This window comes from Gadus morhua, chromosome 1, assembly GCF_902167405.1.
Source record: "Gadus morhua chromosome 1, gadMor3.0, whole genome shotgun sequence".
NCBI lineage: Eukaryota > Metazoa > Chordata > Actinopteri > Gadiformes > Gadidae > Gadus > Gadus morhua.
Window position 1 is genome coordinate 30,721,435 of NC_044048.1, and position 14,032 is coordinate 30,735,466.

The window sequence follows — 14,032 nt, forward strand, 5'->3', positions numbered from 1 at the left end:
GTGTAGGGGTTGTTTATAACTCGTGAATAATATTGTTTAGAGTAGACCACGGTCTGGGGGAATACTCTGATTCTGATTGGCTGCAGTGCGTGCATTAACTCCTGATATAGCCCTACAGACACCTGCTAAGTAGTTCCAGTCAGTGTTTAGATTCTCTGCCCGAGCCCGAGCCCGACGCGGGCCAGGTCGGGCCGATATTTCCCACCACTATACTCGGGCCGGGCCTTAGATCGAGCGTTTTTATTTTTATTTTACCATTGGTTTATTGGCCTAATCTGAGGGGAAATCTATGCCATAAACAGAAATATTATAGGCCTTTATTACACGGGTCTTCTCAATGCCGTGGAACGCTCCGTTCACTTGCATGGGTAGTAGTCCGGTGACTTGTCTACCCCAGCGTCTTCCGTTGCTAAGCGACGTCACCGTCTTTGCGGACAAATTATTTCTCTGCTGATCAACACTACGAATGGCCAAAAGACTTGTATCCCCCCCCCCCCCCTTAAATAAATACTATGGCAGAATTATTATTATTATTCTCATTCAACTTGAACATGTGTTTGTACAGTAGAGTGGTGGAGGGATGACGTATGTTGGCCAACCCGGAAGTGAGCGTCGCCCTGGATTCCCTCGACAAAAAGCCAACGGGTTTTGCCATTGGATTTTGGATTATTCTAAATTGAAACAATTTATTAAATAAATATTTGTGAGATGTCATTAGTTTGCTTCCTATTTATGTCGAGTATACACCCCTACTGTCCACAAGCATCCTCCCTCCCCCCATATGGATTTGGAGAATTGTTGCCACGTCCCAGTGGTGGAGGTATCATATATATGAAAGAGGGCATTCAATTATACTATAATGATCAATTAGGAGGCCGAAGCCCTAAAGGAAGTGATGCAATAGGTGACTGAGGGTCAACATTTGAGAACCCCTTTTATCAAAGGGGGTCTCAAAGGACTCATACGCTTCAACCTGTGGCTCCAGCCCTACAGGAAATGACTCAGCAAGTGCTCCATCTCGTTGCACCTGCACCCAGCGGCTCGCTTGCAAGATTTTGGCCTGAAGTTCTTCCCAGACCTACACCCTAGCCATCCAACATGCATATCTAAGAATCAGGCCTCTCTTTAATAATGACAAAAAATTATGAGAGAAATACACATTCACTTTTGTTATCTCATAAGCGGCGTGGTGCCGGCTCCTTTTGACCTTTTGACCCGAGACTTCTGGGGGAATAGCTGAAACAATTCATTAGTCAATCAGAAGTATGTAAATATCTTCCCGGTGGCGTAAGAGGGCGAACAAGGTGTCCTTCAACATCTTCCAGGCGATTGCAACGGTGCCACACATGAGCATATTCGAACATGTTTAATGGTAGTAATTAGCTGTCAAAATTGGCCTTAATCAATAATGAGCAGCTATTGATTTGCTTCCCGATAGAAATGTGTGATAAATGACATGTTATTTCGCATCTACACGTTGAGCTGAGTCCAAAGACACCAAGCATGACACTCTAGCAAATGGTAACATGTATTTTACATGGTACACCTATGGTCTAGGACATGATCTCGGTGTAGCTTAACGTGTAGATGCTAAATAACATGTAATTTGCAGAAATCTCCATCGAGAAGCAAATCTATAGCTGGTCATTATTGATAAAGGCCTCCAAAATCGACAGCTAATTACTACCCCGAAACATATTCAAATATGATCATGTGTGGCACTGTTGCAATCGCCTCAAAACGTAGATGTCAAAGCACACCTTGTTTGCCCCGTTACGCCACCGGGAAGATATTTTCATACTTCTAATGGATTGATTCATATTTTAAGGTTCTCCGAGTGAGACTTTAAGCGGCTGCAGCAGAAGTGTTGAGACGAAAGATGATATCAAGACATTTATAGAATATTCCCATTCACATTATGATTCTTCGCACGACCTGCAGGTTGGAGAGACTGAAATAACCCCCAAAATGAGTAATAATGTAAAAGCAGCCAAGTCCCACAAATTGCTTGAACTATTTATTTCATTCCATTGTTTCGTTGATATGCATTATTGAAAAGTTTCAAGCATATGGATTTAATGCAATATCCACAAACAGTTCAAAATGGTACCATGATATGCGGTCACAGGTACATAGTTATCACATGACAAACATGTCACTGGTTGAAATCAAAGGCAGTACAAATAGATAAAAATGTAGCTGAAGTTTCAAATGTCTTGTTTATTGTATCAACCAGTTCATTTCTCTTTTGTGAAAGTCACCAAAAGTCCAAAAAAGTTAAACGCAAGGTCACAGGCTAACAGTGGAGCTGTGTTGGGAACCAGCAGCCAAGAGCTTCCATGGAATCTTTCTACCCATGTTAAATAGATTTAGTTGGCAGTTCCTTTTCTGCCCATTCTTTTTTAAACTTGTGGAAGCACTTTGCAGTACTGGGAGACACCATTTCTAACGGCAATGGAGCTAGATTCTAAAAATATCAAAAGATGCCCAAAGCAAATACCTTTAACCCATAGTTGTGTTTTATCAAATTAAAAAATTTGAGTTTCATTGACCACAAATTGAGCAGAAATATTTTGCACACAAATCTTTAAATAGTTTAACCACATTAAGAAAAATACATTCGTTAATTTTTTTTATTTGTGAAGCCACGAGTTTTGCACATTATCCAAACAGAATACCTGAAATGTTGATATTCTCAGCCCTTTCGGGTTAAAACAAGAGAAAAGGACAACCTAACAAGAGTGAAAAGTTTGGGTTAGGTGACCTATAGTTCAAAGATGTCCCTGGTCAGGTAGACTAAATAAAAGTGTATTCCCAATTGCTCCAGGACATTCGTGTCATTTACTTGTGAGCTCTCCCTCAAGCCTAGAGAGACATCAGTGTTGAACCACCAACTGAAAGGGGGTATTTGCCATTAGTATGAGTGACAACATTTCATGGCAATTAATTTAGTTCATTATATTTAGCCGATTTGAATAGACTTTTCTAGCAGGTGAGGCTGTCAAAGCACTAAATATGGAGCAACTACAAAAAGTAAATTGCAGCATGACCAAATTATACAAAAAGTATAGGAACTGTTCTAGCAGATATGTTTTAGAAGTCTCTTTTGATAGGCAGGGAATAATTGTCTTTGTCACCCTGTAGTTATGCCATTAAATCTGTTGGGCAAAGTACCGCTACTGATTAATCCAGTAGACTCACCAGTCAAGTCCCCCTAGTTAGAAAATGGAAGAAAACCAGTTAGTCATGTTAATTATTCTGTTGTTACAAATGAAGACTAATACTTTCCACATATTGCGATCCAAGTTACTGGCTGCAGTCTTGGATTTTATAGTTCTATATGAATAGATTCAATTTACTAAACTATTAATCATGCTTCAGAAGAATTAACCTTTCTTGGATGGCAGATCTACCACAAGCCTCCATTACCACAACCTCCAGATGGCTTACGACCTACGGCAACTCCTCGACTACTGCAAGCCAACAAATTGGCTCTTGCACACCAGACACGCATTTTGCTTTATTTTAGGTTTTCAAGCATCTTAAAATACCCAAATCATCGCTCCAATACACAAGTCAGCTAATGGCCTACAAGGAAATGCTGAAGCTAGTGTTATTGATGACGATAGAAATGGACAAGCTTGTGTGTACAAATATGCAACTAGAATTGCAAGGTTCACAGCCCAGTTGCATAAGTGGTCGCAACCGTTGGATTGTAAGCAAGAAAAAAAAACTTCCCACAAACTAGTCAACATGGTCAATTGAAAGCCTGTACAAAACGACCCTGGAATAGTCAAATGCAGCTTTACAGCGGATGAATTAAGTCAAATTGCATAAACATCCAATGGTAAACAGCAGAGGTCGGGGTAAGTCATTCATGTGCAAGTCACAAGCAAGTCTCAAGTCATAACCTTCAAGTCTCAAGCAAGTCCAAGTCACTGTGGTGAGAATCAAGCAAGTCAAGTCATTGCTCAGGTTAAGCAAGTCACAATTCAAGTCATACAAAAATCTGATGATCTATCCCAGTTTCCACATTTAAAAATCGGTAAAGAGAGTGGTTCATAAGTTGAGTTTTATTTCAACATTAACAATAACAATGTCTTAACAATAACTCAAACTATTCAAAACATTCCAAAACCATTATTTGCATAGTTTGAAAATGTTTTTTATGATCATTACCTCCAACCTATGAACAGAATCAAATATAACCTCTAGGTAGCTGTATACGACAACAATTCAAGTCAATCACTCAATCTCCCTACATGTTGTAGAATATTATTTGCAACACATGGCATCAGACATAAAAAAAAATAATATTTCAAAAGTAATATCACATACACATACTGTAGGAAGGGGAAATAGTAATACACAAGCCTGAAAGCTGGTAGCAATCTTGCTGCCTCGCAACATACATCAACTTACAATGCATTGCATTTGCAAAAAAAATAATTTGACAGTACTTTGTCACTGAGTTCTGAATGATGCGGTCACATTATCACCCCACCATGGCTGAACACACGTTCAACAGGTGCACTTGATGCAGGGACTGCTATAACTCGTACCTCCACCTTGAACAAAAAGACACTTAAAACCACTGAGGTAGAAGTAGCCTACTGACATGAAAATTAAACAAGTTAATCATCTGTGGAACGGGCAGGGCTCGAAAAACTCCTGCCAATGATTTTCAGAAACACCGAGTGGCATTGGACAGTAAGTACGTCAATCAAACGGTCGTACTGCACTCCCCCTCCCCCCGCGCGTGACCTCTTCATGCACGTGCGCGTACTCAAAGCTCGTGACCCAGAGCAAGCTTCTGTTTGTTGTTATCCTGCGGTAGCTACTGGAGCTAGTTTACTAGTTAATCCACATTTGGACCTAGCGCTAGAATACAACCCTAAACTCCAACCTAGCTAGCCTGCCCTGGTCCACTCTCGCGCATCTGTGTTCGCGCTCTTGTGTGATTGCGCGTCCATGTACTTGGAATGGGTGGAGTTAGAGTCAGCGTTGAAGGAGAGGGGGTAGGACCATTTGAGTTGCGTCTTTTCGAAATCTGCTGGCGTATCGCAAATCACATATCCAACCTATAATCTAACTTTAGAAAAGTCATTTCGAGTCATCTGTCTCAAGTATAAGTCAAGTCTCAAGTCATGAAGACCAAGTCAAAGTCAAGTCGAGTCTTTTATCAGTGTTTGTCAAGCAAGTCTCAAGTCCTCAAATTTGCGACTCGAGTCTGACTCGAGTCAAGTCATGTGACTCGAGTCCCCCATGTCTGGTAAACAGTATACAAATGCAATCACACTAGGCCATCTGGCAGTGGCCGTCGCAACTGTGGCCTGGCCACGGTAGGCTCTTGTACATACGCCATCACGTCGCTAGCATCCAAACAATTCTACCAAACCTTAACCAACTAGTGAAAAATGGAACAAAACTTTAGCACACACCCAGTGACTAATCACCTTGTCCAGGGGTGTTCCAACGTGGTTTACCAGAGGGCCTTGTGGACTTAAAGTAAGCCACACATTTGACAGACAGCACCGAATGACGTTAAACTAAGCTAATCTACAGGTTACCAGTGCTAGTGCAATTACATGAGCATTTCGCACAATATTTGTACTCCAATGCTACGTAAAGCAGGCTTCTTCAGAAACCCGTAGCCTGCTACATTGAAGGGCAACTGTAACAAATCCTGACCAAGACCGAAAGATGGCTCTGGAAGCCACTACGGCCCACGCAGCAGATTACTGCGTGGACCGTGGTGGCTTCCAGATCAACCCTTCGGTGGACCATTCATACACATGTATTCCGAGGATGTTTTGAAGACACTGGAGTCCTATGGCACTAGATTCCTTTGAAGACTAAGTTGGTATGGGGGGGCCCAAAGGGGGCCCCCCCATAGATCTTGTCCGTCATCTAACACCTGTTAAGAAAAACACACACACATCACAAGATACAAATCAGCAAAGCTAGGTTAACAAACAGCGGTGACATGCATGTCAAGGTGCAAAGAGCAGGGATACTGATGGCTTGTGTCTGAGGAGACAGCCCAAAAACGTCAACATTTAATAAAGGAAAATAACTTTTACTCACTGTGGTGGTCTGTTTCGAAGTGCCATGTTGGTAGCAATATTTGTCTGGGCTGTTCAGTCAAATGCCCACAAAAACAAACACGCAACAACGCATACTTTCAGTTTGTATAAAGTGACAATAGTGATCTGCAATCTAGATCGAAAACTTTCAACCCTCACTAAACTCAACCTCGATTGACACAGGCCGATGCGAAAAGTAAACCAAACCCATTGTGTTCACCTTTAATAAAGGGGTGCGTGACAGGTGATCTCAATTAAGAGCTAATCAGAAAGAACACACTGATCGGCCATGAGTGAGACTATCAAAACGAGGACGAGGATTTAACGGAATTGTTACCATTCAAATTCAAATTTCTTTTGACATTTTGAGCCAGTGAGTCAGTGAGAAAGATTGCACTGCCTTGTTTGCCTAGTTTGGCTCATCCTGAGACACTCATGCAGCTTCTCATAGGTCATGGAGCAACGTGCCCTTGTTCTGATGGCATTCATATGAGAAAAGCTAGACTCGCACGTATCGGTTGAGCCAAACATTGTCAGAATAAGTGATGCCAGTTCCTGATTGTGGGGTACTGATACTGGCTAGTATCACCGGCTACACACAGAAACCTGATTTGCATGCAACTATGTTTCTCCTTTATTTTCTTTATTTTTTGCATGCAACCTCTTGTGGGCCAGAAAAAAAGTAAGAGGGGCAGCATTTGGCCCACGGGCCGCTAGTTGAATAGGCCTGGCCTAGTGTGAGTGCAGGCCAGAGAACAACGGGGCCAGTTGAGCACGGTTAGGTGTGAAAACGGCCAACGGCCAAGGCCAGATGGCCTAGTGTGAGTGCACCCTTAAAGGGGTAGTTCGGAATTTTGGACATAGGGCCCGATTCCCAAGTGAGCATTGGTATTCTTTATCATTGGAGACAGTTTCAACACATTTCATTCAGTCCTTCTAGTTGCAGAGTTCGCTCGTGCTAGGCTAGCGCACGGCAACGGGCAATGCTAGCCTGCTATTAAAAACAGTCTTACCCACTCCACAGTCCACCCGAGGTAAATCAATAATAACGCCAGAATATAGATTTAAATGTCTGTGTTGATAGAATAATGTTAGAAATAAAACTAACCTTGCATCGCATGAATCAACGAGGGACTATTGCTCAGCAGAAGCGGAATTTTACTATGCGCCGGTTAGTTTTGTAACCGAATCACGACAGAAGTACGTAAACAGAGAAGCGTGGGACAGAAGCGCAATTGAATGACTAGGCAACATGGTGGTTCAGTGTGCTTTTAGAAATTGTAGAAACATACGCTACAGAGAGGCACCACAAAGTTTCCACCAATTTCCAGTGCGAGATCCAGAAAGGACTCAACTGTGGCTTGTTGCTGCTGGCTTGGACATCAAAACACCGGCTCGTACATGTACTGTTCGTTGAATACAACAAATTCCTCATAATCGTCTTCAAAAGCAGATGCATCGCTAAGTCCTCCAAACGTGGCCATATCTTGTTAATTGAATACGCTAATAGAATTCCTTTGTTCACTGTACTCTGCGTTTGTAGCAATGACAGCGGCAGGTAAACAAACTAGAGCCGGTAACCTAGGTATCAGTCCGCCGCTGCTGTAGCGTACTACCAGGAATAAAACACTGCTGCTGTGACCCAGCAATTCCCTCAAAATGCAATGCAATGCAAGGTTGGTTTTATTTCTAACATTATTCTATAAACAGACATTTAAATTTATAGTCTGTCGTTATAATTGATTTACCTCGGGTGTACTGCGGAGTGGGTAACACTGTTTTTAATAGCAGGCTAGCATTGCCCGTTGACGTGCGCTAGCCTAGCACGAGCGAACTCTGTAACTAGAAGGACTGAGTGAAATGTGTTGAAAACTGTCTCCAATGATAAAGAATACTAGCCTGGTTCTACCAGACTCTCGTACCTCACTTCATTTCATTTCATTTGTACAGAGTCTGGACCTAATCAATTGTCAAACGTTAACTCACTTGAAGGCGGGTGTCTGTTGAAGTTTAAAATGATTGGATCTGCCCAGTGCCACTCTGGATCTGCCATAACCAATCGCTAACGTTTGGTTGTGACGTATGTCATGCGCCGGGAATCACGCGCAGGTTGTACACAAACCAAACACCTTGCGCGTCTGCACGAAAATGTCCGTCAACGACAGCTGCAGGTTTTGTTGGTCGAATTTAATTTATCAGGGAAAAATTGCACATTGTAAATCAACTACCGACCTACAACAACAACAACTCAAACTGGCGTACGACTTTATCCTCATTGTTCATTGACGTCATTGTTCATGCCCATTGTTCCTCACTGTAGAAAGGCCTAACGACCATCGTCAACTCAGGTAACCATCCCCCCATCACGATACGAGACGAGAGCAACAACCCTCCCCCGCTCTAAAAAGTCTCTCACTTCTCAGAGGCAGCACTCACCACAATTTAAGCTTAAAGTTAGGATCTGTGAAGCGCATGGTTGCTGGTCACTCAACTGTCCCTAAAAATATGTAGAGAGACTTGAATGATTATTTAGCCATCCTCTAGCTGACTGGTCCTTTGCCTTCTGGTTAGCTCTTTATTTAATACAGTTTCATACTTGACAATTCTTAAGCAATCCATTAAAGCTGAGCCTTAAGATTCTGTTACAAAAACATAGTAACATCATTTTTGACAAATTATTATTAGTTGAGATTACTATCTTTTCCTTAGAGTACATATAGTTATTTCCTCTTTCATAAAAGCAGGAGTGTGAATGTCTCTCCGTGCTATCTAAGAAGGGACTTGTGTCATTTTGTAATAGCCAATATAAATATATCATAATAAAAATCTAAATATATCATATTTAGATTGTTATTATCTCTTAAGAACTATCCATTTTGCTTATTTATTTTTTTACTCATCCATGTTGGAGTGTGAATGTCACTCTATGCTATTTAAGAGGGAACTTCTGTCATTATGTATCAGCCAACAGTGGACCCCTGTCATTCCATACAGTACAAGTGTGGACCATTTCCTGTGATGCAAATCAACAATTCAAATGCATTTCTTTAAAAATAGATTGGGGACTGAAGTACATTGTAAAATGGTAAATTAAGGCTAATTTGGGGATTGAACAATTTCAAAGATCTAGACCCATATTGTATTTTAATTGTATTTGTTTATCATTTGTATTGATACAAATGAATAGATAGGTTTTTGTTAGACTATTCTGTTCCTAAAAACACTAACAAATCAAGTTTGACAAATTATTATTACATTAGTTGATATTACTATCTTTCCCTTACATTATATATTATATATATATATATACATATATATATGTATTAGGGATGGGAAGATTCACCGGTTCGCACCGATGCATCGTCATAAAAGCTCACGATGCGATGGCCCGGATCAAAAATGGGTGCATCGGATACAATGTGGGATGAACCGCGATGCATCGTACCTAAAAAATTTTGCATCGGTATAATCCGGTACAATTGTATATTTCTAGATTCCCCCTCTCTAACTGTTTCCTAAACGCGCTCTCATCTCCACTGCTGTCAGTGGCAGATTTTCGTGAAGTGTCGCGGCCAAGTATCGCGCGAGTTGAAGGAGTGTTCGGGAGAGTTACAATGGCTGACGAGGAGTTATACGTCCCTAAAGCTTGCAATAAGTCCAAGGTTTGGCAAAACTTTGGCTTTGCAAAGAAAGATGGAAAATTGGATAAGACCCATGCAATATGCAAAATATGTCGTGCTGCCATAAAGTACACAGGCAGCACGACTAATTTAGGTACTCACCTGAAGAGGCGACATGGTGAGACGTCTGCCTCATCCTCCGATTCATCTATGGCTACAGTGGCTGCCTCAACAAGTACACCTGCGCAAAGTATTTCCACCTTTTTTCATGCCCCGCTGGCTACCAACTCAGCTCGATCAAAGGCAATAACCGAAGCCATTGCCTTCTTTATTTGCAAAGATATTCAGCCTTACAGTGTTGTTGAAAACGAGGGCTTCCAATACCTCCTACACATTCTGGAGCCGAGGTACCACATCCCGAATAGGAAGCTTTTCACGGATAAAGAAATCCCTCTTCTGTATGAAAAAGTGAGGCATGAAATAGCTAAATCGTTGAGCAATGCCAAAAGAGTTGCTATTACAGTTGATGGTTGGACGTCTCGCGCCACTGACTCCTATGTCACCGTAACGGCACATTACATCGATGAAGAGTGGGTTTTACAAAACCACGTCCTTCAAACCAGACCGTTCAACGAGGCTCACACAGGGAATAATCTGGGACTTTTACTGAAGGACGTTTGTTGCACATGGAACATCGCAGACAAGAACCCAGCGTTGGTCACGGACAACGCAAAAAATATGTTACTGGCTGGAGTTCGTGCAGAGATAAACCCCCATGTGCGATGCATCGCGCACACGCTCAATCTGGCCTCACAAAAATCCCTGAAGGTGGACAGGGTGTCAGAGCTTCTGGTGAAAGTGAGGAAGATTACAACTTTTTTTCACAGAAGCCCACAAGCAACTGAGGTTCTACGTGAAATGCAGGCCCAGTTACACATGCCAAATCACAAGCTCATCCATGATGTTCCCACAAGATGGAACAGTTCACTTGACATGTTGGAGCGTTTTTGGGAGCAGCAGCCTGCTGTGTTGAACACTCTTCTGTCAAGGAAGATAAAGAGGGGAGAAGGATTAGCCAGCCTGACAGAGGAAGACATGACACTGATCCCAGAGGTCATCAAATTGATGTCCCCTCTGAAAGTGGCAACAACACTCCTCAGTGAGGAAAAACACCCCACTATCTCAATGATCTCCCCAATACAGGCCAAACTTCAGAAGCATTTCCAGCCAGATGAGAGCGATCTGCTGGAAATTTCTGTGATGAAGGAGCGATTCCGACAGGATTTTGATGGTCGCTACACGTATCTCCAAGACCTCCTCTACTATGCTGCAGTGCTCGATCCACGGTTCAAAGACCTGGCTTTCTTGGAAGACCACGGCACCAAGGACATGGTATTCACGAAGCTAACAGCAGAGGTGGTGATGATGGAGGAAGGGGTAAGAATATACTCCATAAACCGTAGCTAAACCTAGCTAAACCGTAGCTAAACTATTTGTTACTTGAATTTACCTGTGTCTTCTTTGAATTGGAAAAAGAAATCTAGCAGCTAGTCTCCTTTATACTATTTATATGTTCCCATATATATATATTTTTGTCAGGCAAGTGACAGTGGCACACTCAATGAGGGCCAGGCAGGTGACAGTGGCACACTGACTGAGGGCCAGGCAGAGGTTGACAGAAGCCCAGAGGAAGAGAGAGGTTTGTTCTGATAGGAACTGTGCCAAAAGCTATAAAATAATGTTTTAAGATGCATTTATTATATATATATAGTTATAAAGTATTATTTAAATAATATATATGGAATGGAACAAAAGAGCACTGTGGATATCAGTTGTGTTAAAAAAAATGTCAAAATTATGACATACAATACTATCTTACAAAGTTATGACCTGCAATACTATCTTACTATATTATATATATATATATAGTAAGAAAGTATTGTAAATCATAATTTTTACATATTTTTTTAACACAACTGATAATTCACTGTGCTTTTCTGTTCCATTCCATAGATGATGTCCCCCCCAAGAAGACAGCCTTGAACCAGATGTTTGGGGATTTCCTCACTGCGAGAGCACCAATGAAGACCACAAGGGAGAGGGCTAGGGCAGAAATCTTAAAGTACAGAGAGAGGGATTCTTTAGCTTTGAGTGGTGATGTGTTGCAGTGGTGGAAAAAACAAGTGGATCTTCCACTGCTTTCAGCCTTGGCAAAGAGCTACCTGTGCATCCCAGCAACGAGTGTACCCTCTGAAAGAGTGTTTAGCACGGCTGGGGACATAGTTACAGCAAAGCGCAGTTTGCTTCATCCTGATCATGTGGATCAACTCATATTCCTTAAGAAAAACCTGAAAATAGGACAAATTAGTTAAATTTAGTGTGTGAGGCAGTTGATCCACATGTTTAGGATGAAGCAAACTGTGTTGTGACTGTCAGGTATAGTGAAAAAATGTTACATTCAGAACACACTTATGCACATACACACACATACACATACACATCACACATACATGTTTTCTTTTGTCAGAAACCTTGTTACTGATTTGTTGTCTGACAAACAAAAATTTTACATTCAGAACACACTTACACACATGCACATAAATGTTTTCTTTTGTCAGAAACCTGGTTACTGATTTGTTGTCTGACAAATAAATAAATCATTATGTATCATATTAAATTGCATAGAATTGTATTATTTAGCATCGCATCTTGTTGAATCGCATCGTGTCGAATCGTATCGTGTCGAATCGCACTGCATCGCAATAGGGGTGAATCGTATCGTATCGCATTAGTAGCTGCTTTTATGTATCTTGAATGTATCGGATCGTTGGCAGTGCATCGAGATGTGTATCGCATCGTCCTCCTGATGGAGATGCACATCACTAATATGTATATGTATATATATATAGTTATTTCCTCTTTTCATAAAAGCAGGAGTGTGAATGTCGCTCCATGCTATCTAAGAAGGGACTTGTGTCATTTTGTCATAGCCAACAGTGGACCCCGGTCATTAGAAACACTTATGTTATGCAAATCAACAGATAAAATGCATTCCTTTAACCGTAGACTAAGCACACAAGTTTGTAGTTGTAAAAAAATAAAACCTTATTAAGTTTAGATATTTGTGGTCATGAAAACATTGTTGGGGCAACTTTAATTGCAAAATAACACTATGTATATACATATATATATCATATTTTATTTAGATTGTTATTACCTCTTAAGAACTATCCATTTTGCTTATTTATTTTTTTACTCATCCATGTTGGAGTGTGAACGTCACTCTATGCTATCTAAGAGGGAACTTCTGTCATTATGTATCAGCCAACAGTGGACCCCTGTCATTCCATACAGTACAAGTGTGGACCATTTCCTGTGATGCAAATCAACAATTCAAATGCATTTCTTTAAAAATAGATTGGGGACTGGAGTACATTGTAAAATGGTAAATTAAGGCTAATTTGGGGATTGAACCATTTCAAAGGTCTAGACCCTTATATTGTATTTGTTTATCATTTTTATTGATACAAATTAATAGATAGGTTTTTTGTTAGACAATTCTATTCCTAAAAACACACTAACAAATCAAGTTTTACAAATTATTATTACATTAGTTGAGATGACTATTTTTCCCTTACAGTATATATAGTTATTACCTCTTTTCATAAAAGAAGGTGTGTGAATGTCGCTCCATGCTATCTAAGAAGGGACTTGTGTCATTTTGTAATAGCCAACAGTGTCATCCAAATTAAATGTATTATTATTATTATTATTATTATTATTAGTGGACCCCTGTAACTACATACAAAAAAAGTGTGGAACTTTTAAAGCTGAGCCTTTTTTGTTTGCATGTTTCAAGAGACATTACTAAGTAGTCTGTTTAACAGCCCTGCAGGTCGTTCACACAATAGAGGAGTGTTTGAAGCGACGTGTGTGGATTGGTCGTTGAAAATCAAGCTCTGGCCAGCAGAGGCGCTATATGCCGCGTTTCCACTGCAGGGTGCGGAACGGATCGGATCGCAAAGGGGCGGTAGGGAGGGGGCGGTATAGCCCAGCTCAGTTCCGAGGTCGCGTTTCCACCGCCGACAGTACCCTTTGTGGTAGGCCGGATGTCGATCGCCGCGGCAGCTACGTAAACATCGTAAACAACGTCTTCCTCCGCAAGAATGCAGACGAACGTCTCCACCTCCTTGTTCGCCCAAGCAAGCTTTTTACGCGACATGTTAATTGTAAAGAATAATACCTCGAGGCTACTGTTTGTTTGTTTTTATCCCCGCGTCACCCGGAAGTGATGATTCTGTCGACCAATCAACGGAGGGGGGGTGT